General features: G+C 54.8%; 1 protein-coding gene across 2 annotated transcripts in view; it reads left to right on the forward strand.

The window, feature by feature from the left end:
• Nucleotides 1–27,953, forward strand: part of SYT6 (synaptotagmin 6) — a 57,995-nt gene that overhangs the window by 15,822 nt on the left and 14,220 nt on the right. The window lies entirely within an intron of this gene.

Raw genomic sequence — 27,953 nt, forward strand, 5'->3', positions numbered from 1 at the left:
GTAAATGGTGTATATCTGGAGCAGCAAGTTGATTAAGCAGTTGGATCAGAGAGTCTGGGCTGAAGTGGGGGGTCAGTGACTCACAGGCGAGGTAGCAGGACAGGCATCGTGAGAATCGGGGTGTAGGAGGCTGCTCCGAGGCCCCATGAGTCCATGAATGCCGTCTCCTTGCTGGTCCTTGCGCTTGTACTGCGGCATCACATTCAGCCCTGGCAGGTGGAACCAGGTGTGTCTCTTGTTTTGGCTCCAGCCCCAGTGCTCAAGTTGGTGTGAAGTAGCAAAGCCTAGAACATTCTGTTTTCTCAACAACCGCTGAAGAAGAAGCTTGCCGGCTAGTGGAGGGGAGCTGTACATCTGGGGAGTCTAGCTCCTGGTCCATTGCACATCTTAAGCCACGGGGGACATTTGCCTCACCGACTTGTTCCGGAGGGAAGCCTGGGGAGCCATGGAGGTAGTACACCCCCAGCATGCTGGAGGGTGAGAAGCAGGCAACCCGGCCGCGCTAGAGCCACTGGAGGCCTCTTCTGTTCCACTGAATCAAGGAGCCCAGAGTGGGAAGGAAATCATGGAAGTTCATCGAGTCCACTCCCGCCCCAGGCAAGGCTGCCCCCTGTGCTCTTGCTGCCCCCACTCCTGCCTTGCTTGACTAATAGTGCAGGTGGCCTCCTGGGCATTCCCAGCGGCTTGCCATTCTCCACCCACCGAGAACGTCGACCGGCTGAGACCCCCCTGCTCTCCCTTCCCCCATCTCCTACCCCCAGTCTCATTATTTCTATCTAAAGCCGTAGATTTATCATTATAATAGAGCCACCGCCACCCGGGTTTGCTAACATCTCTGTAATCTTGTAGTTATTGCTACAGAGGCCTCAGACCCCGCTGCACACAACTGTTCCTGTCGCTGTTTCAGCTCCTTGCTGGCGGGGGAGGGGGAAGCCTGTAATTGGGACTATAAATATGTGTTGTGTTTGGTGTCATTAACGGACTCGGCCATCTTCCTGCCTTACCGGGTCCCCACCGGGCCAGAGTGGGCAGGTGTGTGTGTGTGTGGGAATGGGGGTGATGGTGTAGTATGTAGTCCGTGTGCCTCTAGGGATCCTGGGTTCAGAGTGTGCAGGGAGGAAGGGAAGAGAGGCCTTGTGTGGTGGAATAGTCTCTATCCCGGGAATGGGCGGGGCTGCACAGAACGAGTCAGGCTTTGGTGCCAAACAGACCCGTGTTGTAGCGTAGCTTCTGCTCTTTCTGGCTTTGGGACCTTGGAGACCTCATCTAAACGGTGCCTCAGTTTCCGCATCAGCAACACCAGGATAATAATGGTAGATCGCCTGTAGTGATACTATATGGAGAAAAGTCGGGTGCCTGGGTGGCTCGGTCGGTTTCTTGATTTCAGCTCAGGTCATGATCTCACCGTTTGGTGAGTTCAAGCCCGGCGTTGAGCCCTGTGCTGGGCTCTGCGCTGACAGCGCGAAGCCTGCTTGGGATTCTCTCTCTCCGCCCCTCCCCCACTTGAGTGTGCATGCACGTACTCTCTCTCTCTCTCTCAAAATAAATAAGTCACTGTTAAAACAACAACAACAGTAAAAAACGTACCTGAGATGCCTAGGTCAGCGCTGTCACAGAGCAGCCCCCTGAGCCCCACTGTCACAGTGACTTTCCTTCTAGCTCAGCCTGTGGGTCCCTGTTTGTACCACTCTCAGACCCGACCCCTGTCTTGGGTCCGGACCACCTATTCTGACAGGTTGCTGGTTATTCTCATTCTTAGTTTATTTCTTCTCCTAGCCATGCGGTATGTTCTCTGTGTGACCTTGGAAAAGTGACTTGTCCTCTCTGAGCTGCAGTTTCCTCTGTATTAAACCAGCTTCAGAGTTCTGAGATGCTGAGTTTCTTGGCTTGTCTTGCTGAGAAACGCCTGGCTCTCTTGCTTTCAGAGCAGAGCTACCCGGTTGCCGGGGGTGTGGTCCTAGGAGAGGCCTTGAACTTGGGTCAGTAGGCCACTGAGCAGAATTTCCAGACAGATTCTCCTCCCTGAAATGTCAGTAAGAATCAGTCCTCTCTTCAAGCCTCTGGGAGATGTCTTTCCTTCAGGGGGTCCCTGCCACAGGAAGCCCTTGCTCCCCACCAGCAAGCTGTCTCCCTCCATTTCCCACAAGGCTCAGTCCTGTGTCAGGGACTTAGCTCCCTCCTCACCTGCCCTGTTTCACATCCCTGTTTATGCAGGGGGGGGGGGGGAGCAGTGGAGTGGCCCGTGACTTGAGCTCCTACCAGCAGCTGAGAGCACAGCCAACTTTATCCCATTTTTTTCCTCACCACGAGCCTTATTTATTATCATCCCCTTTCTGTAAATAAAGAAATGAAGGATCAGTTTAAGTGACTTACCAGGGTCGGCCTGAGAGAAGGTGATCGTGAGCTAAGATTCAAATCCGGGTCTTCCACCAAGCCTGCGTTCCTTGCACAGCTGGAGCGGAGCTCGATCGCTCCCTGGGGCAGAAGCCAGATCCTGAAACTGTGAAGCTTCTCTAGGCATCCAGAAGAGAGCTTTGTTTCCTCTTCGGCCTGGTGAGCTTCTCTCTTTCCTCTCGTTCCGGGGGGCAGCTTTTGTGCTGACACTAGGATTCCCATACCATCTCCCCAGGATTCCTTCCTGTGGACAGTGGCCTGACATTCACTGCTCTTTGACTCAACCAACATTTAGGGAGCATCAAGTGTGTGCGGTCGGTCACATGACCGAGCACCTTGCTAGATGTAGAAGCTTGAGCTGGCTATGGAAAGGGTGACAGAGAAGGAGCCCTCCACGTCAGAGGGCCCAGGCTAATGGGCACCTTAGAGGATACCCGGGGGCAAGGATGCTTGCAACAAAACTATGCTCGACTACAAGGCCCTGTGCAGAAATGTTGGGGAGAAGCGGAGAAAAGGAGAGTTTCAGGCTAGGCTTCGATGGCAATGAGGGTCGAGGGTGTCAGGGGTAGGGGAGTGTGTTTCTTTATGTTCTCCAGATGGGGGGAAGGATCTAGAAAGAACGTTTCTCACATCAGATTGCTTTTTATTTTCCTTTGTGCAAGACTACTTGGGTAATTAACTGTATACCAGGCACCAGCTGAGTGTTGGGAATTGGATGACTTAAATTCCATAGTCTGACTGGGGAGGCAGCTCTGCCGTCCCCCAGGGACAAGCAGGTCCTCACTAGCCCGGCAGGCTGACGAAGGCCCGCCTCCTGGAATGCAGTTTCCCTTCTTGCCAGAAAAGAGTTCAATTGTATCCCCTTCTCACGCCCACATACTCAAGTCAAATGAGATCCAAGGGTAGCCACAAAAGGCCTTTTCAAGTAGAGCCGGAGAATCAGCGAAATTGATCCACTGTGACTCATTAAATCACCGTTGGGATGAGGCCTCCCCGAGGCTCATTGACCAGCCGATGATGCCGGATCTCAGGCCCTCGGGGCCATCCCGGCTAGAAGGTGGACGGGAGCAAGGAGGAAGCATGAGGAATCTTCCTCGGCTCAACATGCCTCCAGTGATCCCTCACAGAACTTATGTGGGTCCAGGACAACTGAAGGGGCAAACTGAGGCTCTGCTTTCAAGGAACTTACCGTTTGCTGACTGAAGGTTTCAGAGCAAGTCCATGTAATCAAACGAACACAGGGATGCAAGGTGATTGTGGAGGGCGGGTGAGTGGGATGAGGGTGCAGAGGGCGGAAGGAGAAGTTGGGAGCAAGAGCTGAGCTTTGGGGACACCCCCAGTCATGGAGGAAGAGGGGAGGCCAGCAAAGGGCAGTAACCAGGAAGAGACACAAGAGAAAAGAGGACTGAGGAAGCGAGGGGAAGCCTGCCCATGAGGCACCGAGCCCGGCCCTGGGCCCTGGGGCTGCAGCGCTGAACAAAGTCTGTGCTGTCTGGGTGCCTACACTCGGATTGGGGACACAAGTGGGTTAGTGGGGTAAACGGTACATCAGGAGACTGCGGAGAAAGCAGAACAGGGAAGTATGGTGGGGAGGGTGGTTTGAAGAGAGGATGGGGGTGGGGGTACCAGGCCGGTCAGGAGAGGCCTCCCCAAGAGCCGCCTTCTGAGTAGGCCCAGATGATGAGCAGGAGAGAGCCACGGAGACATCTGGAAGAAGAGAGGCCCAGGCGGAGGGAACAGCAGATGCAAGGAACCTGAGACGGGAGGGCGCCTGGCTTGGCAGCGACCCGTCGGGGCCAGTGTGGCTGACGCAAAAGTGGGCCGGGAGGGCCCGGAGCAGAAGATGAAGTGAGAGGAGCCAAGGGGCAGGAAAGCTAAATGGGATTCTGTAGTCACATATTCAGCCATCGCTGTGGCTAGCAGGCTGGGCGTAGACTAAACACCCAGGCAAAGGCAGAGAAGTCAGTTGGGAGGCTTTGCCCTAAAAAAGAGACAGTGGTGACTTGTGCAAGGGTGGTGGAGACGTAAGAACTGGCTGGATTCTGCATACATTTTGAAAGCAGACTGGCAGTATTTGCTGACACACTGGGGGTAGGGTTTGGGGTATGGGGAAGGAGAAGAGTCGAGGTTTTCAGCCTGAGCAGCTCGGGAGGGAATCGCCGTTCACGGAGCTGGGGAGTCCTGGAGGAGGTTTCGGAGAAGAAGTTCAGGAGCTCAGATTTGCACACATTATATTGCAGATACTTTGGGGACATCCAAACGGAGTTGTTGGATAGGAACTTGGATACAGAGTTGAGGGTCCAGGAGAGAGGCTTTGGCTGGGGAAATTAATGTAGGTGGCACCTGGGTGACTCGGCCGATTGAGTGTCAGACTTAATTTTGGCTCAGGTCACGGTCCCACAGTTCGTGGGATCAAGCCCCACATGGGCTCTGCACTGACAGCATGGAGCCTGCTTGGGATTCTCTCTCTCTCCCTCTCTGCCCCACTCCTGCTGTCTCTCTCTCTCTCTCAAAATAAATACACATAAGTTAAAAAAAAATGTAAGAGAAGCCAGCATATAAATGGTGTTAAAAGCAGGGAGAGTAGTTGAGATCCCACGTTTAGAGACCCACATTCAGACTGAGCCCTGGGACTGTCCTCTCTTGTTGTGGGGAGGGAAAATCAGCGAAGGTGACCAATGACTAAGGGCCGGTGAGGTAGGAGGCAAAGCGGGGAAGAGCGGTGCCCTGGGAAACAAAGAAAGCGTTTGCAGGGGTAGAGGGAGACACCAGCGGCATCAGGTGGACCCAGTAAGAGACACCAGGTGGCCAGTGTCACGCGACAAGAGCCCGGCTGGGGAAGGGATCCCGTGCGGAAGACTGGGACACAGGTTGTCCCTCTGTGCGTGCTTTCCGGAGCGGCTGGCCCTCCTCATGTGACTTATGGGACGAAGAAGGCTGGATTGGCAGCGTGCCCACAGGCTGGCTCCAAGTACGGGTCAGACCCCGCGGAAGGCCGGGCTGGGGTGACGGGTGGGGGCGAGTGGCCCCGGCCCACTCAGGGCGGCCGGGCCGAGATAACACGGTCTGTCAGGAGTTTGCAACAGGGCTCGGCATCCATAGAATTCCGCCTAAAGTTCCCACGTGTCCACACTTTTGCAGGCAGGACCGAGCCAGGATAGAAGCAGAAGGAGAGCTTCCGAAATGAGGCCCATAGGGCAATTCGGGGTCACAGAGAAGGCCCGGAAGGTGTGGGGGAGCAAGCCCGGCCTGGGCTGCCTGCCCTCAGCAGGACGCCTACTCCCCAGGCCGTCTGGCAGAGATGCTCTGAATAATGCATGAGGCCAGCAGCCCTGCCCGCTGTTTCAACAGCCGGGCCCCAGTGAGCCCTCCAGGCTGCCAGCCCTGCGCAGGGGGCAGGCAGGGTCAGAGGCCACCTGGGCCGAGAGGGGCTGCAAGGCTCCGTTGTTTGAATGCTGCTCCATGGACTGTCCCTCGGCCTGCTAATGTTCATATACCCCGGCCCTCCCTCGGGCCTGGCCTCGTTATCCTCACTCTTCTCTGGAATGCCGAGCCCCGAGCTCTCATCCTGCACCCCCGCCTCGGGCAGGTGCACGGAAACATCCAGACCTCGCCCCTGCGTGCCAGGGCAGAGGACAGCTGGGTGGGAGCTTTCCTTTGCTCTCCTCCATGAAGAAGGGAGGAGAGGCAGGGCCTGGCTGCCTCCCTGGAAGGAGGTCTTGATCAGATGAGGGCATCGGAGCCGGGAGCCGCTTTTCCCGCTCAGGACAAGGACCACAGCCCTACCCTCTGAGCTCCTGTCCTGTAATGGCCGTGGGCGCACTGGAAGGGCATGTACTCACGGTTCCTCCATGCTCAGAGCTTAGGTCCTGAGAATGCGGCTCGCCCTGCCAGGCCCCAGCTTCTGAAGCCAATAGGGCCGAGGCTTTTCTAGAAAAGGATTGCGGAGGATGCATCAGGAATCCAGCAAGGGGAAGAGGTGGGGCGTGGGGTCCGAGCTCCATCGCACAGGCTGGGGAGACGGGGCACACGCGCCCAGGGCAGCAGCAGGGCCCCTGCACCCCCGTAAATTCTCCAGGTCTGCGAGTTCTTCCAGCAGAGGTGCCGGGCAGACACTGCCCCCTTCCACACCCTCTCACTTGGGCCCACTGGGGCCAGCAGCGGGGACGTGGGGTTAAAGGTCTCCCCTGCGGTGCTGCAAAACAGAGCTAATTGGCTCAGACAGCGCCCTGACCCAGCTGTGAGCAGAGTTGCTCAATAACCGCTTCACTGGCCTTGGGTGTTCTCGCCTCATAGGAGAGCCTTGCCCGTGGCTTCAGAGGAAACAGCCTTAAGAGGCTGCCGGAGGAGGCCTGGAGCAGGGGAGGCGGCTCGGGTCTCACCCTTGATGACTTCCTCGCATCCAGACAGCCCACTGCCCACTCGGCTCCCTGCAGAGCCCAGCTCCCACTGGCGACCCAACGGGGCCTGCGCAGCCTCCCTCCTCCGCTCGCCACTCACCGCAGCCCCCAGCGGGCCAGGCCAGCCACCCCTGCCCTGCCCAGCCCCACGTGCCCTTCATTAGTATGCTGCGCAGCTCCATGGTATAAAGATCTCATCTTTGCCTTGCACAAGAATGAATGGAAAATCATTAGGCAGAGGCTCATGCATCAACTGCGCTCTATTCCGCTAATGCTGGGGCACTTCTGCGCTCCCCCCGCCTTGCGGCACAGAGCGTATGCACCTCCTTGTCGCTTCTGTCACCTGATAACCCCCAGTGACATCTTCTCCTGGAGAGCGATTATTTGGTCACGAGGGAAGCAACAGCCAGACATTCCCTCTGGACACTGTCAAGGACATTCAGCCTCCAGAATTCATTCAGGAGGAAGGGATTGTACTGGGTCCTTTAGATGGGCCTAAGTGCAGAGGTTGGGATCACTGGGTGTGACTATGAGGAGAATAGCAACCACTTTGGGAAAACTGGGGTGGGCTTGGTGAAGGGCGGCTTCTGCGGAGCACAGTGTTGAAACTCCATGTCCTCATGGACTTGGGGGAAGGTCAGAGTTCGAAAGGGCCTCAGAGATGACCTGGCCTCACGTCCTTCTGCTCCAGATGAGCGCATCATGGCCAGAGAGGTCACGGTTGTCTGGTGTGGCTTGGGGAGTCCGTGCGAATCTGGACCCCAAACCCAGGTGTCAGGAGACCTCATCCTGTGCTCTGGCTACTGTCTTGCTCAACCCCAGGCTTTTATAGGGAATTCTCTTGCCCTGGTTTTTGTTACTCCTTCCTTACCGCTCCCCTTCCCTTCCAAAGCTGTCTTCACTCTCTGCCTGTGACTCAGTCCTGCAAGGGAAGGGCCAGGGGAAGACGGGGAGCCCAAGCCACGAAGTGCCAAAGGGCACAGAGCAAAGACCACATTCTCACTGCCCACAGTTAGCCTCTTGCATGGAAGAGACTTCTGGTCTCCAGCAAGACTGGAAATAGGGCAAACCAACAAGCAATGTCAGCACGAAAACCAAGGAGGACAGAGAGGCCATTTATCACAGTGTCTCAGACCCTAAGCCAACTAACCGCGACTTCAAAGCCTCCCCACTGCACATAAATATTTATGCTTTGGAGGAGGAAGGAGGCAAGGCTAGCTGTAGGGTCTGGGTCAACCTTGTCCAGTTGCTAGCATATTTTTAGGGCATTTTAGTGTCAACAACTATGTAGAAATAAATATGTGGCCTCCCTGGCAGACAGCATCCCGCCCCCTCTCCCCACCTCGCGGGCCAACCCTGCGCCCATCTGGCCCCCATTCATCCTTATCAGTTGTCCCCGTAGCCACATTCTCCTCTCATGTCTGAGTTGACAGCTACTCATTCTCCATGAATATGCAATGCCTTCCTCTCCAGACAAAGTCTCTGAGACCTTGAGGGTCTTTCTAGGGCTGTAGCAAAACTTGGCTGGGGAGTCTCCTGCACAGTCCACTTGGCCTGGGGATGAGGAATCAGAGCAGGGAGAGCGCCCCTGGGGCCGGAGGTTGAACATTCATCTCTCTCTGGCCAGCATTACCCTCAGACTCAATGGCCCAGGAAACATCAGTGATGGCTTCAGTAAACTCCCACGCCTGTCCCTTGACAGTTCCAGCCTGGCACAGCTTGGCGTTCAGGGAGCACACCAGCATCCCTGACCATGACCCCGGTTTCTCCTGGAGGGAATTTATATTGTGATCAGAAAGTGTGTGTTTGAGTCTTTGTGCAGTGGGGTCGAGGCGCCGGGAGAAGGGGCAGAAGAACAGGGCTCAGGTTACTGTCTGTGGGGAATCCGATTACAGGTGTAAGCGGGCATCAGCTGGGGCTCTTCTGCCCTCTGTGTGCCAGGCTCCGAGTGACGAAGCTTGCTTTTAATCCTCACCGCACTCCCGCAGGGCGGATACTGTTGTTATTCCCAGTTTCCATTGGGGGGGAAACTCGGGCAACCTGCTCAAGAGCGAAAAGCCAGGGAGACGCAGAGCCAGGAGCCAAACGCAGGTGACTTGGCCGCACTGGAAGTACCCCAGTCCTCCCCTCTCAGGAGCTGGCTGGTGAGGGCTCTCCCCGAGGTCCTGCCTCTTCAGGGATGGAGGAGCAGATGCTCTCCCTCTCCCTCTAATTTTCTGCCTCTTCTGAAACGTCCACCTCTCTGCCTCTGGTAGCTCTTCCTTCACTGACCCAGTCATGGGCCATGAGCCCGGTCCATCCAACCCTAGGTCACAAAGTGAGTAGCCACACTTTGGTTGGAGGTTTGCTGTCATGGGAACTGGGTATCTCTCCGCCCACCGCCCAGGGGAGAACCCGGCAGGCTGCAGTGGGCTGCTGGTGAGCACCGGCTCCGAGAGGGCCTCCCACCAAGCCTCCGTAGAGCGCTGGCTCCCGTCCTCCTCTGGGCTCCTCTCCACCTTCCTCAGCTTCCAAGACCCACAGCACAAACAAATAAACAAGGGTCCTCTCTAAATTGCCCTGGGCAATTAGTTCTCTCCAGCTCCTGGGCCTGGGCCGCATTCCAGGTCCATCTTCCAACACTCAAATACTCAGGGTATTTCGTTGTGTAACGATGGACCATCTTCTCCAGGAGCAGTGGAAGCCCGGGATTGGTTGATTGCCTTTCCCAGGCTCCACCCTCCGGAGAAGGCAATTGTTTTCAGTGACATTTGCTTTCTCTTGTTACCTAACACCTGCTATGGCCACTGGCATTCTGTGAGCCCCGAAAAGGGCAGGTGAGGCCCTCCCTGTGTCTGTGAGATGAAGCCCCTCCTTAGGGGGCTAGACGGGGGGACCGCCAAGATAGGACAGGGGAGGGGGACCACCATCCATGTCAACCCTCCCAGTTCTGCTAGTGGGTGGAGCTCTTCCCACCAAGGTGCGGCCTGAAAGGGAGGCCCCAGACTGGTAGATGGACTGGCCGGGGTCTCAACCAGGAAGGGTACAGGCCGTAAGGAGACCGTGGATGAATGTCGAGGAAAGAAAGGATGCCACTCCCCAGAAATGGGCAGAGAGCTGCCAGGGGAAACCCCAGGGACAGGCCTGTGAAGTTGTCCCAGCCCCCTCTGGGCTAGAGCCCAACGATTAAAGACTCCAGAAGCGTTCTACCTGCAAGCTTTTTGTGTTGTCTGTGGTTATTTCCTTTTGTTAACTCATAGTGTTGAGACAAGTCCCTTTTTCCAGTACAGCCCACTTCAGGGATGCTGTGGGAACCAGGAGTAGACAAGGTTTGGGTCTGCACCTGAGTTGGAGCTTTATTTATTTTATTTATTTATTTATTTATTTATTTTTTATTTTTATTTATTTCTAGGAGAGAAAGAGAGAGAGACAGCGCGAGCGAGAGAGGGTCAGAGAGAGAGGGAGACACAGACTCCGAAACAGGCTCCAGGCTCTGAGCTGGCAGTCAGCACAGAGCCCGACGCGGGGCTCGAACCCACAAACGCGAGATCATGACCTAAGCGAAAGTCGGACGCTTAACCGACTAAGCCACCCAGGCGCCCCGCAGCTTTATTTATTTTAAAATTTCTTAATTAAGTTTGTTTGTTTATTTACCTGAGAGAGAGAGCAAGCAAGGTAGGGGCAGAGAGAGAGCAAGGAGAGAGAGAATCTCAAGCAGGCTCTGAGCTATCAGCGCAGAGCCCAATGTGGGGCTCGAACTCACGAACTGTGAGATCATGGCCTGAGGCAAAAATCAAGAGTCGGAGGCCCAACCAGCTGAGCCACCCAGGCGCCCCTGGCGGTGGAGCTTTAAAGAGAGTGTACGAGCAGAACTCAAGAGGGCAACTGGACCCAGAGAGAAAACCCAGAAGAAGAGGGAGCTCAGGGGGGAAAGAAGGGGGCTCCAGCCCCTCCTCACCTGGCAAGTGCTCTCCAGAGCACCCCCCCTCCCCACCCTGATTAAGGCAGTCCTGTTTTCATGGGGCCGGTTGGGGAGAGGTTGTTCCTCCCACCCCCTCAAAGAGCACTGCGTAGGGCTCCTTCCCTAGGGGGCTGAGTGAGTCCACTTTCCCCGAGGGCCTTTGGCTGACTCACATGTTGGTAGTGACACATTGGACCACGTGCTAGGAACAGTCCAACATCCAGAGAGAGGAAAAAACAGCTCTGGTGGCGTGTCGGGCAAACATGACAAGCATTGCCCTTCTTGAGAAGCTGGGGACAGACTGGCTTTGTGATTTGAGGCACCTGCTGGAAAATGCTTCCCCCCACATCGCAGAAAGCATCTCCGGCTGAGTCACCCCCCCACCCAAGGTCCCTGCTGAAGTGACACTCTGAGGAGCTCTCCCTACCGCGTCCTCAAATGCATCATCAGATGCATCAGATTAATCACGCATCAGATTAGCTGCAAGTTAGCAGGAAGCGACAGAGCAGGAAGGAAGGCCGTAGAAGTTTTGAAAGCCTTGAGGGCAGTGAGGCAAGAGGAAGTGTGATTCGAGAACCCTGGAGCCGGCAAGCTGTCCTGGGAAGGCAGACCCTGGACAGACATTTTGAAGGTGGGCTCAGGGCTCCAAGGTGGCTTTTAAGGGGAGAAACGGGGGCACTAAACTTCCTTCTTGCTTCTGGGCCTTTTTGGTAGGAAGGCAGGCAGCGAACGCCTTGGTGATTCCAATTCCTGCTGACAGGGCTTTTCTTTTTTTTAATATATATTAGTAAATCTTACCCAAGGCTAGGCAAACACTCAGCGCTCTTTAGGGAGTGAGTGTTCCCTAAGGAAAAATAATCCCCCAACGCTATTGGGGCGCTGTTTATAGAAACTCGGACCAAGCAATCGTTTCTTCTTGGGTGAGATGGGGAGGGGGAATCTCAGCATCTCCCTGGTGTCAGCAGGGCCCTCCCCGGGCCTGACCGCTGCACGCCACCACCCCCACGCACACGGTGTGGGTCCCTGACACAAGGTTGTTGGATCAGCTTTTTGTCATTTCCCCTCCTCAGAGGGCTCAGGCGGCCCAGAACGGGACACTAGTGGTTGCCCCACGGAACTGCATTTGGAAAAGAATAATCTGGGCGAGACTGTGTGTCCTAAAGATTATGCCGCTTATTAATCGACACCTATACGAGAGGTGGTAATAAACCCACGACTGCTCTAGGTTGTGTCTCCCACGAGGCGAGAAAGGAGAATAAAGATTATTTCTTGGGTTCACTCGTGGGGAGGCTAAGGATGAGGGAGTAGGACGGTTTTAAGGCCACACGGTCAGCTCGGGGCTGCCAGTCAGGCCCCACGAGGAACATGGCGGGTACGGTGCCAGCCCTTCAAGGACATGCAGGTAAACAAGACTCAGAGTCAGGAGATCAAGGCTTGAATCCTCCCGCCTCTGCTGTGTGGCCTCAGATGGATCACATTACCTCTCTGTTTCTTCATTCATAAAATTGCGAAATAACCTGTATGTCACAAGGTTGCGGTGAGGCTGTTAAATATCAATGAGAAACGACCTTCGGAGCTTCTTCCCATAGGTGATGACTCCTGATGCTAATGGCAGTAATACCTAACATGCTTATAAAGCACTTTCCAAGTTTATGATCTCACTTAACCTCACGGCCCAGTAAGAAATCAGTATTTCAATTTTGTAGATGAGGCAAACTGAGGAAATTTTTGGAATCACATTTTTTAAACTTTTTTTTAACTTCTAAAAACATTTCTTTATTTTGAGAGAGGGAGAGCATGAGCAGGGGAGGGGCAGAGAGAGGGAGACAGAGAATCCCAAGCAGGCTCTGTGCTGTCAGCGTAGAGCCCTACATGGGACTTGATCCCACAAACCATGAGATCATCTGAGCCGAGATCAAGAGTCGGATATTTAACCAACTGAGCCACCCAGGTGCTCCTGGTGTCACACGGTCTTAAAGAGCTAGAACAGAGAACCAAAACAGATCATTTTCTTTCAAAGCGGTATGACTGTAATATAGTTCATCCTTCCTTGCCTCCAAGCAAGGTGGTGTTTTAGGTATTTTGGAAAATACAGCCATTGTCCTGAAATAACCACCATGACTATTTTGATGAAACCCAGAGCCCTCCTATTGCTTAGAAAAATCACATGGATGCAACAGAGACTCAGAGAGTGCTGATACAATGGCTAGAGGAGGCCTGGAAGTTTCTGTGGTGAAGTGATTTTGGAAGGAAGGGAAGGAGGTGTGTGGAGAACAGGGGGAAGGGGATGGTCAGGCGTGTGGGTCCAAGGCTCAGAGGTGAGGTCGTCAAGACACACTCAGGGGTGGCGAGCCCCAGGACTGCCTTCTCACCATACGCCAAGGCCACTCCTTGTCTATTATTAGCCAACCCCTGAGCGCCCTGAGCATGAGCCCTAGGACAGGCTGCTGGTCTCCTCTTCCCTGGGGATGAGGAGGGTCCTGGGGGGCCTTAGAACCTCACAGTGAACTGACCTTCCCCTGGGGGATTCCAGTCAGCTCTTCAGGGGGCCGAGCAGCAGGCACTGCCTCCAGGTTTGGGAGGTGTGAGGTCTGGGGTAGGTCCGCTCCCCTCCCTGGGCCAGCATCAGGCCACCCGGTGGTGGACCTGGAAACCAGGACGGCTGTGGGGGGTCTTCCCCACTGTCGGACTGGGCACCAGCCAACTAGACTGTCTTCGCCAGTCCCTGGGTCCAGACCGTACACGGTGCAGGTGCCGGGGGCAGGGACCCATCTTGTTATTAATAACAATGTTACTGACAGGTCTTGCTTGCCTGAATTTGCACTATTGAATTTACAGAGCTTTCTGCACACGTTTTCTCATTCAATCCTCAGCGAGTCTTTGTAGGTGCATTATCCCAAGTCTGCAGATCAAGACAATGAAGCTAAGAGAGACCGAGTGAACTGTCTCAAGTTTGCACCGTGAGTGGCAGAAACTTTGATTTATTTTTGTCTGTTAGTGTTGCTCCCGAAGGGATTTAGCTAGTTTCAAACATGATAACAAATGTAGCAAAGGGGTCCAGAAAGACAGTCAATGAAGGTCAGGGGCACCCCTACACAGCACAGCGGACCCTGCCGTCCACTGCCCAGAGCAGGCACGCGTTTGACTTGGAGCGTTCTAGCAAGTAACACGAGGGAAACAGTCCCAGAATTCTATGTCCATGAAAACAGACCAGGTGCTTGGGGAAAGCAAAGCTATTCCCAGCCCTGGGACAGGAGAGAATAAGGAACATCATGGAGGCTTTTCAGAGCATGGTCTTTGAATCCCAAAACCATAGTAGCCCCTGTAGGCTTCCGTTTCTTCATCTGCAAAGTGGGGGTAGTCATAAGACCTAGTTCCTAAATTTGTTCATGAGATTTAAATGAGATGCTTTTTAAAAGACTGGTGAAAATGATTAGCTAGGGGCGCCTGGGTGGCTCGGTAAATTGAGCATCCGATTCTTGATTTTGGCTCACGTCATGATCTCATGGTTTGGCTTGTGAATTCAAGCCCTGCACAGGGCTCCGCACGGACAGCTTGGAGCCTGCTTGGGATTCTCTGTCTCCCTCCCTCTTTGCCCCTCCCCTGCTTGCACACTCGCTCTGTCTCTCAAAAATAAATACACATTTTTGTTTTAAAAAAAGAAGAAGAAAATGAGTAACTGAGATAACATCCGTAAAGCTCTGTCACTCGCTACTTAAACAGGACTCCAGAAGCATTTGGGGGAATCCCCAACATTGGGGAATGAGTGTGATGAATTTAATCCCTATGGCAACCTTCCACAAAATCAAGCTGGTTTGGCGGGTGTGGCTGGTTTGGCTGTGTGGGGCACCGCCCCTGCTCTCTCGTTGATATCTCTGCTTTATATCTCTGTGGCTCTCGTCTCTGCGCTTGCTTCCTCTTCTGTAAAATGTGGGTAAGAATAATTCCTACCCCTTGGGGCGCCTGCGTGGCTCAGTCGGTTGAGTGTCCAACTTCGGCTGTGGTCATGATCTCGCAGTCCATGAGTTCAAGCCCTGTGTTGGGCTCTGTACTGACAGCTCAGGACCTGGAGCCTGCTTTGGATTCTGTGTGCCCCCCCACTACTGCCCCTTCCCCATTTGTGCTCTGTCTCACTCTGTCTTTCAAAATAAATAAATGTTAAAAAGAAAAGAAGAAGAAAAAGAAGAATTCCTACTCCATAAACACACAGAGGGCTTAGCCAGGTGTGGGGAAGTCAGTGAGTGCTCACCACGGGTGGTATGTTGACTGTTTGCCCTTGTAATCATCCTTAACCGTGGTAGAAGGGGGCATCCCTGGAGCCTGGGAATCCTGACCTTCCTCTGCCACCCTCTGGTCTCATTGGTTTCTCTGTCCCCTGTGGCTCTTAACCCTCAGCCCTTGGCCATCATCTAGTGGGTACTCAATTATACATGTGGTGTGAAATTGGGAAGTAAGGGAAAGGGGTTCCAAAGTGGCCTAGGAATTGGGGAACTCCCTCTCGTGTCACCTAGGCCACACAGCCTTTCAAAGCCTTGTTTCTGTGATCTGGAAAACGAGCAGGGATCTTTGTCATATCTCTGGCCCCTTGAGCTCTTATACTGATTATCACAGAGAGGGCTTTACTCTGAAACTACTCACCACAGAGGGCGCTTGGTCAGGAAGCCTTTGAAGAGACCCAGTTCCCACCCTAGTCTTGAAGAAGGTGCGGGGCCGGGGGACAGTTGCTGGGTGCGGGCAGGGCCAGGGGCCGTGTGAACGGCAGTGAACCCAGGTCCTGCCAGTGTCCGTGCCTGGCCTGGCCGTCAAGGGCCTGGGTCTGCCTGGGAACGCGCTGTTTCCACTCTCGTTTGGGGCGTCTGCTGCCAGGACAGGAGATGTTCTGTGTGGTGTAAGAGGAGAGGCGGATGGGAGTCGGGGAGGGAGGAGGCACTGGCTGCTGGAGGAGGACGTCCTGCTGTGGAGCTCAGGCCATCCCCGCCCCCGGCCGTGGCTCTGGTCCTCGAGCAGTTGGGAGCCTGGCCCTCCCAGCCCCCCGCTCTCCAAGTTGCCTCCCCGCCCGAGCCTCATCCTGTTTTTGCCACTCAGCACTTGGTGCCTGGAAGGGCGGAAATACCCGTTAGTGTCACCTGCTCACCGGCCAGAGACATGAGCTGGCTCTGGCGGAACGTGCGGCCAATAATTTGTGGGGTTACAATAATGGGGCTAATTTGGTGTTTCATCATTGAGACCCCAGGTGGGCAGAGGGGGAAGAGAGGCCTGGGGCCTGGTTCCCAACAACCACCCAGCGCAGAGCTGTGCGACATTGTAAGAGGCCGTGGAGACATGCTCCCTCGTCCTTGGGGCTCCACCCTGCTACTTGCTTCTCCCGGTGATGCACTGTCAGAACGCAGCTTGGAGATTCCAGAAGCCAGCCCCAGTCAGCTGCCAGCTACAGCCCCACGGCAGCACAAAGCAGGGAGCAGGTTGAAAGTGTGTGGAGATGCTTGAAGAGTCTGCCTTGCAGTGGGTAAAGGGCGCGCGTGCGGTCCGCCTCACGGGGCATCCCGTCTTATGATGAGAAGGTGCTGTCACCTGGTACAAAGCTTTCATGTTACAGCCGCTGAGGGAGCTGCAGTGACTCGCCCTCCCTCATTCTGTGGTCGACAGCAGGGTGGGGATTTGAACCCTGCTTCCTGGCACTAAGTTCATCCTGGTCCTGGGGACACCCAAGCTGCAGCCGGCAGCCTGAGAAGACCCACAAGATGTCCCCCCAACCCTGCTTGTTGAAGGTGCTGATGGGAGGGGAGCCCCCGCTGGGATGGAGGGAAGAGGCCGCCTGCGAACCAGCACGGTTTTCTGGGGTCCCTGCAGCCAGGAGCCGGCCTCTAAAAGCCAGGCTAAAAGATGTCCTCACTGTCACCTTCCACTCAGGGACATAGCTGACCCTCCTTCTCCTCTTGCTGACCCAGACATTCAGGGGACACACCTGGCCCTTCGGGCTACCAGGTGGGTTTTGGGCCACCAGCTGTCCCGGCATGGCTGGGGGGTGAGTTTACAGACCGTGTGCTTGCCGCTCGTACGTCTTGGTTTTTTTTTTTTTTTATGTTTTTTTTTTTTTTTTTAATTTTTGAGAGAGAGAGAGCATGAGCAGGGGAGGGTCAGAGAGAGAGGGAGACACAGAATCTGAAACAGGCTCCAGGCTCTGAGCCAGCTGTCAGCACAGAGCCCAACGCAGGGCTCAAACCCACAAACCGCGAGATCATGACCTGAGCCAAAGTCGGACACTTAACCGACTGAGCCACCCAGGCGCCCCACATCTTGGTTTTTCTCCTAGCAGTTGGCAAACCCACTGTGTGGCCTCCTCTCACGGCTCCAGCTCAGGGGCTTCGAGCAGCTAAGCCCTGTAGGAACTCGCCCTGAGGGTGGCTGATGCTTACTCTCAGACAAGGTCAGAGAAGTTCAATGACGTTCACAGTCATGCAGCTGGAAAACAGAAGGGCAGGGACTTGAACCCAAGGTTCTGCCCCAAACCCCACATATTCCACCACCCCCAACCCCCACCAGAGCTATTTGTGTTAATTCCCTTGAAGCAGACTAGTGATTCCCTCCCCTCTTGTTGGATGAAGAGCCTTGCAAGACCCCAGCTTCCCACCAGACCTCCAGTTGAATGTTCCTTGTTGATTATTGTGGGTCTCCATGGGGAGCCTGAAAATTTTAGAAGGTCGGGGACACTGAATTTCTTGGCTTTGAAGAAGAGCATTCAGTGAGAGTTGAGATAGTCTTCCAGACTTTGAAGGCGTAACGTCCGCATCATGGTGAAATAGTAGGTGGGAACTGGGAAGGAAGGGCATATGTGGATTGGACGTAGGGAGGATTTCCCGAGTTCCAGGATGGCGGACCACTGGGAAAAGTGTGAGTGGTATTTTCAGAAGAGGGCTTCATTGTTCCATTTGGTGCAGTCCCATTTAGATGCTAGGACTGGGTGAGCTGAGCAATCACTTGTGGTTTCTCTTGCTGCCTAGAGGCATGTGGTTGGGGTGGTCTTCCTTGGATCCACAAAGATCCCTCATCAAGAGAATGAATCCCCACACAGGACACCTGCAACTCTCCCAAGAAGCCCACCGGGACTGCAAACCATCCACCCTCCTCAAAACCTAAGGAAACAAGAAAACGAAAATGAAGAAAATACTCCCATTCTGCAGGAGACAAAACTCTTCATATAAGGGTGTCTCCTCCACCCCTTTCCATCCATCTTGGTGTCTGCACCCTGGGGTAAAGCTCAGGTGGGAAGCTCTGTGCAGAGAGAGCATAGGGTCCTTGCATGGAGACCAGAACTTCCGGCCCAAGGGCTATGCCTTCCACTGGCCCAGCTTTTCCCCCTCCCAACCTCTCACATGAGGCAGTGTCCATGGGAACAGCTGAGTACCTCATGACACAATGACATACAGGTGCATTTTGTGAGGAATGACAGGCTGGGGGGTTGGGGCAGCACTGGCTGGTTTAAGTGCTCAGGAGATGGATGTCCTCACAATCTGTAATGTTGGCTGACACCACCCACTTGTCTTCTCTCTAGAGGAAGCAGCAGAGAGAGAGGTACCAGAGCAACTGGAAGGTTCACCTTCAAAAACCAGTTAGGTCCTTAGCCCACCTGGCCCTTAATAGCCAGGGGCAGAAGGTGGGGGTGAAGAGAAATTAGCAACACACGCACAGTTCCAGACAGAGGAGGCTGAGTGTCATGGTGGAGAAGAGCAAGGTCTTCAGAGTCAACAGACAGGAGTCCAAACTCAGACTTAGTCAATCACTCTGAGAGCTTAGGCAAGTTACTTAACCTCTCTGAACCTGAAGATGGCAATGATTATGGGCTTCTCCGAGGAGTGTGGTATGAATGAAATGAGGTGAATCTATGTTAAGTATCCAGTTGTGCCATATCTGTTAGTCTCCTTCTCTCTTTACTTTGGCTTTGATCACCAAAAAATGTAGGTTAAAAGAAGTCAACCCCCCTTCAAACTCCTGGCCATAGTGTGCATGCTCAGCCGGTTCTTCTAAATGGAAAAGGCAATGGCTCTCACCCTGGTGAGGGAGGGGCCCAATAATTTTCCATTTCTGTCAAGTTCCAAACGGCGTTGATGCTGCTGGCCAGGGAAACACACTTGGAAAACACCTGCAATCAGAGTATTTACAGAAAACGTCAGACGTCTTTAAAACCCTACTCAGGTTTCTTAGACCCTTTAAATTTGGGGGGGGGGCATCTTATTGCTAAAATTAGGCAATCCAATGTGCCTGTGGTGCATTGAGGAAAGGTAAAGAGTGAGAGTGAGTATGCCCCTTCAGGAGGATCTCACATGGCTTTGACCCATCAGCACCTTGTTTGCACCTTTCATCAATCTCACTTTGGTCTGGCGGCATTGATATTGAGTGATGCTGGTTATGTCCCACGCCACAGCGATTCTTCTAGGGTCTGATCCAGAGCCGCCTCAGAATCCCCTCATTGCCTTATGTTGCAAACTGAGGATACCTAAGAATCACCTGGGAAGCCTCTCAATCACTCACACACCTGGCCCCGACTTTGGAGTTCTGACTCTCAGTAGGTGTTGGGCACAGCTCAAGAATCAAGCCTCCACCTCCCTCAAGGGGAGCACACCCTGAGGAACACCTGATGAGGCTCAACCCTGAAGCCATCTTGTTACCCACAGGGACACTCCTGGGCAGACCAGAGTCCAAGGTTAAGCAAGGGTCCATTCCCTGCACCAACCCTTTGTACCACCTTTGTAACCAAGCTGTTCGTTCATTCAACAGATATGTGGCGAGCTTGTGTTACATACCAGGTACTGTGCTCAGTCCATATAGAGCTAGGACTAGGGTCTGGGAAACGAGGTACCCAGGGGGCAAAATTTAAGGAGGCCCTCCTTCCTGGAGGCATGCATGAGCCTCCTTCACTTCTGTGCCCTGGGCACCTGGTTTGCATCACCCTGGTCCCACTCCTGGTAAAACAGATGCAGTCCCTCTCCTTCGGGAACACGCAGTCCAGAGCAGGATGTGGCTTTGGAGGAAGAGGCCTGAGGGATGAACGGACATCTGCCATATGAAGACTTGGGGAAGGAATGGACAAATGGAGACAGCAGAATATGCACAGTCCAGGGAGCAGGGAGACCCTGGAATATTTCGGCTCTTCTGGGAAGGGGAGGGTGAAGACTCAGACTGTGATCAGGTAGGGCCCTGTGGGTCTTGGTAAGTGTTTGGGATTTTATTCCTAGTGCAAGAGGGAGCCATTGGAGGGTTTTAAACAGAGGGGTGATGTGCCTCATCTTATAAGTTTGAAAGAGCACTCGCTGCCGTGCGGAAAGTGGGGCAGGCGAACACAGGGAAGCAGAGAGGTCCATTAGCAGGTGGCTGTGAGTGGGCAGGTGAGAGATGGATTTGCCCTCGGAGACGGAGAGAAGGGGCAGCCTGGAGACTGACTCTGGAGGTGGCATTGGCAGGAGAGGTGGTGAGCTACTTGTACAGGGGGCAGGAAGGCAGGCATCAGCGATATTGCCTCGTTTCCAGCTTGAGCAGCTAGGTGGATGGAGGCGCCATTTGCCAAGTTAGGCAGAACCAGAGGAGGATGTAAATGGCAGGTCAAAGTCCACCTTTGAGCATCTGAGAGATTTTAGATTTCGGTGAGACATCTACGTGGTGACTTTGTGTGGGATATAGGAGCCTAGAGGTCTATGAGGGGCCATACATTTGGGAGTCCTGAGAATAGAAATGGGTATTAACATTATGGATGATCAGAGAGAGAGTGTGTTTAGAAGTGCGCTGTTTTTAGAGGCAGGGATGGGGGGATCCTGCAGCGACTGGGAGGGAGAAGCCGTAAGAGTGGGAGAACGGAAGGAAGCAGATGTTCTGGAGTGAGATGGCCAACCTCAGGGAAGGCTGTGAAAAGGACAGCCACACCCTGGTAAGACCAACAGATTCTTGCATGTTGCAGCAGGAGGCGGGTGAGGCCCTAAACCTTCGGGCCAGCGAGGGCCCTAAAGCTCCTGTTACTGGCTCCTCAAGCAGGTGCCCTTGGCTGAGACCAAAGCCCTGCCGGCTGGGCGTCCCCCAGAGCACCTGTTTGCAGAAATGCCCCTTTAGCTGCTCCAGGGGACAACCTCACTGGGCCCAGGGCATCTTCCCCCCTGCTGAGAGCCCTTGCTGCCGCTGCCCTGCGCGGGGCAGACGGCAGCTCACTCACTGCTGAGACGCCCACCCTCTCCTGGGGGGAAACTGACCGCTGTTTGACAGCCACACAGCAGGACAACTGGATGCGAGGAATGAAGACAGATTCTCATCGTTAATTTCATTAATGTGCCGTTGATTCCCGTCTCTCATTAATGGCGTGCCTGTGGAAGGACGGGCACCCGTGGAGCGGACTTTCCGGCCTGACCAGGCATCACCTCTGCCCCTTAGAACTTCCCCAAACTGCGCTATCCTCAAGCTCCTTCCACCCCCTCGCAGCCCCTCTCCCTCTCCGCCCACCTTTTAAAAAGTCATTAGGAAGAGATCTGCACCTCCCAGTGTGATTCTGACTCACGGATATTTGCCCAAAAGTAATGGTGCATGTGAAGCACTAAACCTCTTTTCAAGGGCAGGTTTACAGAGGAGAGGCTGAGCAAAAGTTTGCTAAATAAAACCATCTGTTTCCCTAAAAATGCGCGCATACAGGAATATTTGCCTCCTGCCCATGGGCTTTAACCTCCCGAAGGGTCCCAGAGACCCAGCCCAGCCCCAGGATCTACCCTACTCCCCCGCCCCCGCCACAGGCCCAGTGCAAGCTGGGGGGTCTCCCTGTTCCCCGGGGCCATCCCTGGCTCCCAGGGTCTATGCCACGGGCTGCAGCTGGATTCCGTGCAGTTCATTTAAGGCACCTCTCTCCTGCCCCATCATTTATTCATATCGCTGCAAAGCCTTTGGGGCAGAAAGCACTTCAGAGAGAAAGCAGGCGAAGACGGAACCCGGAACGAATGGTCCCGGCACCCCGCCCGAGCCCTGCATCCCAGCCCTCCCATCCCGCCCTTCCGCCTCGGCCACCCCGGACCCCCAGCGCCCTGGAACCCAGGCCCTGTGCTCACAGCAGGAGTCCTCTCTGCACCCGAAGAAGCGCCCCGCCCCCTTGGCTCCCAGCAGAGAGCTGAGCCGGCCCTGGGGGAGCTGGGCGGGCGGGGTGTCAGTCTCCGTTCTCCTCCCCTGCAGCCCCCTCATCCAGCCAGACACTAGAACCTACTAACTGTCTCAGAAACCCTCGCCTCTGCTTTGAGGCATTTGTAACACTTGATCCCAGCCCTTTAGACCCGGGGGCAATGGGGACCCCCAAGTCAGACCAAGGGAGTGAGGAGGAAGCAGTGTAAGAGGAAGGAACAGAAGAGCTGGCCTGGAAAGACGAGTGTCATCCAGGACCATCAGAGGTAGGGACGGATCGTTTCAGGAAGTGGAAAGAACCAGGCCAAAGCATGGGGGTGCAAAAGCACACTCACTGGCGTGAAATCAATTCTGTGTGGTTTTCAGGCTGATTCCCAGAAGTGCAAGGAGGTAGGCTGTGGGGTAGAAGGTAGGAGCCCTGCGTGCCCTGTCTCTGAGCCACTTTTTATCTGTTGTATATATTTGCGCTTCTGGACAGAGAAGAGGTTTTCCAGCTACAGAATGGATTTGAAGTGGGGAGCCATTGGGGGATTCGGAGCAGGAGAACAGCCAGGAGGAAAGGTCAGAGGTAGGCAAGGGGAGGCGGGGGCCAGAGCTGAGGTCGTGCAGAGGGGAGGGGTCTGGAGACACGTGGAAGGCAGAGCAGCGTGTACAAGTAGGTATGGATTGTGCAGAAGGGCCTGGAAGCTTGTTCTCTCCCCCCACTGTCCATTCTCCACAAGCCTGCGGACGGCTCTGCTTCCCACAGGCAATAAAATGCAAACATCTTTCCAGGACCCTGGCTCCCCCCCAGCTCCCTCTGCCCTGTTCTGGTCCCCCCCCCACCCCCCCGCTGCTCTCCAGCTGCCAGCTCTCACGACCCCGACCCAGTGTGTGTCGGCGACCCATGGCACACATCGCCATCCCCTCTTCTTCCTTCTCCCCTCCCAGGTCTGCCGGCCTTCCCAGCCACTCTGAAGTGCCCCCCCCCCCAGCCCCCGTCATGTCACAGTCATCCACCACTGTGGATGGAGCCTCTCTGGCTGAGTTTCTTTGCGTCGCCCTCCCCTAGAATACAGACCCCTGGAGGGCTGGGACCCTGTCTGTTCATATCCCAGATTCATGAACATTGAGTAGGTGGGTGGCCAACGAACGGCACCCACGAAATTGGTCTCCGGTGTGGGGGTCTGGATGGAAGGTGACTCTGTGGACGAAGTGGGGCAGGAGCCAGGGTGGACTCCTGAGGGGGGGGCGCTGTTTCCACCCTGCGTCTCCCCTCTACACCCTGAGACTCTCGTGCCGCCTCCCTCTGCCTGGAATGTCCTCGTTCGTTTTCCTCTGCAGCAAACTCCTTTTGCTCACCTTGCCAGACCCTGTGAATGCCACCCCCTCCGGGAAGCCTCCCTGTAACCCTGGGCAGCTTGTTATTCCTTCCTCCGCTCCCCCACGTCTTGCCCACACCTCTTTTAAAGCACCCATCAAACCAACATTTCTCTCCCGTGTGCCTGCCCCAGGACGGTGAGGTCTTTATCATATTTGTATTTATAGAAGTAATCATTATACTGGCAGCTAATACTTTCTGAGAGCCTGCTATGTGGCAGGCACTATGCTGAGCGCTTTACACAAATTATTTCATTTAATCTTAACAACAACCCTAAGAGGAAGGTACTGTTATCAGCACCTTTTACAGATTAGGAATTGAGACTTTGAAAGGTGAGATAAATTACACTGTTCATGGACATCGGAGCTGGAGCTTGGACCCAGAGCTGCCTGACCCCAAATCTGTATTCTCAGCCTTTCGCTCATCAGCCAGTATTTATTGAGCACTTACTGTGTATTGGGCTCTGGGTAAGACATGACAGGTATGTTGATGAGGAAAACTAGACCCTGAAAGAGCCCACAATCTAAAGAGAATTCACCATTTGCCATATAATCCCCTCAAGCAACAGGAAAGTTATGGCGGTGACACGGGCTATGGAAGAGGAGGTCTGTGGTACTTGGGGGGATGGAGGGGCAGATACCAGAGGAGATGGCCCAGCCCCAAGTGCCAGCCTCCAAATCTGACTCAGCTCTCCATCCCCCTCCCGCCCCCCATTCCCCCACCAATTCCAAGTCTCAGACCTTTACGGAGGGATTGCTCACTGGCTGTTTTTCTCTACCCATTGGAGCCAAATTGGCTTCCACCCTGTCTCTCTTCTAGGCGGCCCCCGCCCGAGGGTAGCTTAACAGCACTTCCTGCCCTGGGCTTCAGACATCCTTTTAGGTCTCCTGTGGCTTTCCTGAAAGGGTAGCGGATGCTTCTCTGCTGCTGGTGAGAGATTCAGACAAGCCACTTAATGACGAAAAGACTAGAAGCCTTCTCTAAGAGATGGGGAAGCCTTGATTACCAAGACAGACATGGAGGTCCTGACACCACTCATCGCCTATTTAGAGGGAAGAGGAGGAGGCTGGCCCTGGAGAGGAACAAAAACACTTGGGGGCAGTCGGGACTAAAGGAATGAGAGCATCTGGATTTCAAAACGAAGTTGCGGGATTCCTTGAGGCTGGCAATGGACACCAGTCAGGCACCCTCCCAAGTGGTGGTACTGATGCTACATTTTCCAGTGTGATTCCTCGGTCTTTATGGCTGGCAGGGAGGGACCCAAAGGCTATAACATTTAGAACAATCATCTCATCTTACAGCTTGAAGCCTAGAAATCTGAAAGCACATGCCCAAGCTCTCATGGCTGGTCAGTGGCCGAAGGATTAAAGTCCAAGGCTCCAGACTCGGGGTTCACTGCTTTTTCCCCCCGGGGAAGCACACAGACAAGAATTCTTTTCTATGCCTGGGGCTCATGTGAGCACATCAAAGAGAAGGAAATCTATAGTGAGCTGTTGCAAGAGCAACGGTGTGCTGTGGATGCGACTTACTGCCCAGACGCCTGGGCGCTGCAGCCAAGGGAGAGTGACAATGTCACATAGACAGTTGGCACCTGAGGACAGACTTCTCCAGGAGCCAACACCTTGGATCTCCCTACACTGGCCGCGGGTCTGCTCCTTCGAAACACTAGCCGGGACTTAAAGCCAGCTGCCACTGGGCTCAGATCCGCCCTATCAGCCCGTAGTCTAGCAGGAGGGCCAGGTCGGTCTCCACCAATTTTTGGACAGTGGTGACCTCTCCATCGCTGGAGAGCTCATCACCAGTCAGAAGCCCTAAGGCGGCCTCCCCTGACAGCAAGTGAGGAGGAAAGCAATAAAGTGTGAGCTGTTCCGCAGCCCCTGGTCAGCCTGGTTTTATTAAAGCCAAAGTCTTAAGCATCACTAATGAGGATAAAAGGCTGGCAGGGAGCACAGGATCTGGAGCTGAAACCTCCTGAGAAAGGGGGTGGGGCAGAGCCAGGACTGGCAAGGTAGCCCGAGGGTCCCAGCTGGGGCCCGAGCTTTCCAGAGAGGGAGGTGGCTGCCAGGTGCTGACTCTTTGTTTGCTTGGCCCCCGTCCCTCTATTTACTCAGAAGTAACCTATTTATTTTCATTTCTCGGATAAGCCAGTCCCCTGCAGTGTGTATGTGCAAGGGAACATCTCCCTTGACCCGCTGAGCCACGAGCAGCCAGTGAGCGGTCAGGCCCCACGAGGTTCAGTCACCCACCGCAAAAGGTCCTGGAACTAGCTGCTTGGCCTCCCTTTCCTCTCTTCTTGCAAGTCACGGGGGGATCTTAGCCCGTTGGCTTTCCCAGTGACGGAGAAGGAAGTTCACGGTTGAGAGCAAGGGCCCGAGTTGGGGTCAGGGGCTCCCACGGCATGCCGCTGACTTGGCACCCCACCTGCTCCCCAGCTGCCACAGTCCGGTCCAGAAAAGGCGCCCCTGCAGAAGAGGGGCACCTCCCGGGTTGGCAGTCCCCTGAAAGGAGCCGTCCTTAGGGGCAGTGCATAGAGCCCCAAGTGATTCCATTTACCCTGAGAGACCCCCGGTACCCCAGGCAGGTCTCCTAAGGCCATAATCAACTCAACTTGGACTCTCCCGAGCTGCACGGCCCTTAAAAGTGCCCCTTTGTATCGTAGAGAAGCCACTCCCTACAGAGGGGCCACAGGATTCCTTCTCGGGCGCATTGACATTGAGGACCACTCCTTCCAGGGCTCTCCTGGCTAAGACACAACCATCTATTTCTACGTGCATTCATGTAGCGCCTCTCATGCTTAGCCCAAAGCACGGATAGGCGTAAAGCAAAGCTTGCACCAGGTGCTAGTGGGAGGGCACGGCGGCAGCAGAGGGGGGACTTGGTAACGCCTTTGAGTGGCCCAGGGGCAGAAGGTGCTGCAGGGGTGTGGGGGGAGAGGTGCTCTCTGTGGGCTGGACCTTTGGTGAGGGCCCCTGCAAGATGCACAGGTTTGTCCGCATGAAGACAGGAAGGGACCACTTTTGGGGGGGGGGGGCATAGAAGAATAGGGAGAAATAACCAGGCAAAGAAGTAAGACAAGACCCCGTTGTTGAGGGTCCTTAGTGCAGGCTGAGAAGACGTGCTTTGATTCTGGAAGCAGAACAAGGGGAGCTACTGGGGGTGCTTGAGCAGCAGCACTGATCTGTGTGAATCTGGCACCAGGACTCTCACTGGCCATGTGACCTTGGGCAAGTTACTGAACTTCACCAAGCAGTCCTTTTCTGCCGCTTGCAGTGGGGACGATAGGAGCACATACCTCGTAAGGCTGTGGCAGGGCTTCCTGAGACCATCTGGCTTTGAAGGACGTGGCACATGGTCGGCAGGTGAGAGGGTTAGTTCTTGGTGCTGCCATGGGGTCGAAAAGGCTTCTCTAACTTTGGGCAGGAACGAACCGAGGAGGGTTGTAAGGGACATGAAGGGTGCTGGGGGCCCCCCCTTGTACCTCAGTGTGCCTTGGTCAGAGAAAGGACTTTCAGCCGGGTGCCCTGGGGACCTGCTGCAGGAGGGGACCGGCCATCACACTCCCTCTACACCCTGTCGCTCGACCATTTCCTGTGTCTCTCTTGCTCCCTGGACTAGAGGGCTAAGGGCCCAGGAGCCGCCCTGAGGGAGGTGGAGATCCCGGCACTTCTTCTGATTGGTGACACGCCCCTGGACCATGTGCGTGTGGAGGGGGGACTATGTGCTCTCCACAAAGCTCGGTGCCTCCATCAGGTTCTCAGCCCACAGGAGCCGACAAGTGAACAGGTGCAGGAAGCTGTGGTATAAGGTCCAGAGGGGCCGGGGTTACCCTGAGGTGCTCCCTCAGTGAGCTGGCAGGTGCTCCAGCATGGAGTGTGAGGAGCACTCTCCTAAGAGTTAGGAGTCCAGCTGCATCTCCCGCCAGCGGTATAAGCCTGGCCGGCAGAGCTCTGAGAAGGGAGTTTGAACCCTGAGTGCTCCGCCTGCGAAGTAGGGTTGGTGACAGCACTCCCTGCCTGCTTGCAGAGGTCCTGCAGACCCGGGAGCTGGTGGCTGTGGGTCTGGGGTCGCCGGCTCTGTGGCATCACAGGCTCTGTGTGCTGGAGGGGGTCCTGCCCCTACGAGGTGTCCGGCTCTGCCCCAGCCAGACCCCCCTTCTGCCACTCTGGGATTTAATTGTGGGGTGAGTAAAAATACCAAGACGAATCTTGGGCCAGGGCAAGGCTCCATCTGGAGGAGAGCTGGGGCCACATGCTAGGGAAGGGGTGGGAGTGTCTGGATTATTCTCCAGTCTGGGCCAGGTGCCCTTCGCCCGAGTAAAAATGTAAGCTCCATCAGGGCAGGGCTTTTTGTGTATTTTGGTCTTTCCCAGAACAACACCCAGCACACAGCAGGTGCTCAGTGAACATTTGTTGACTGAACGGATGCCTGAAGGAACAGATGGCCCCATCTGAAATCCAAGCCCCCCACCCCCCCGCAAACCCTGCCTTCTTCCTCTTCCACCTGGGGTCCCTGGGGCAGCAGGCCAGCCTCAGGGGCTGAGGGGAGGTTTCAGAGCAGCAGCATTCTCCTTCATCAAGTTCGGGGGTGGGGGAGGGAGGAAGAAGAGGAAGCAGTCCAGGAAAGAGCGATGTAACTGACATACAGACATCTTTACCCTGTTTGAAGTTTTCCTGTTCCCTGTTGCTCAGAAACTTCCTAGAATTGGGGCCTCTAGGAG

Source organism: Hyaena hyaena, unplaced genomic scaffold, assembly GCF_003009895.1.
Source record: "Hyaena hyaena isolate Hyena2069 unplaced genomic scaffold, ASM300989v1 scaffold_330, whole genome shotgun sequence".
NCBI lineage: Eukaryota > Metazoa > Chordata > Mammalia > Carnivora > Hyaenidae > Hyaena > Hyaena hyaena.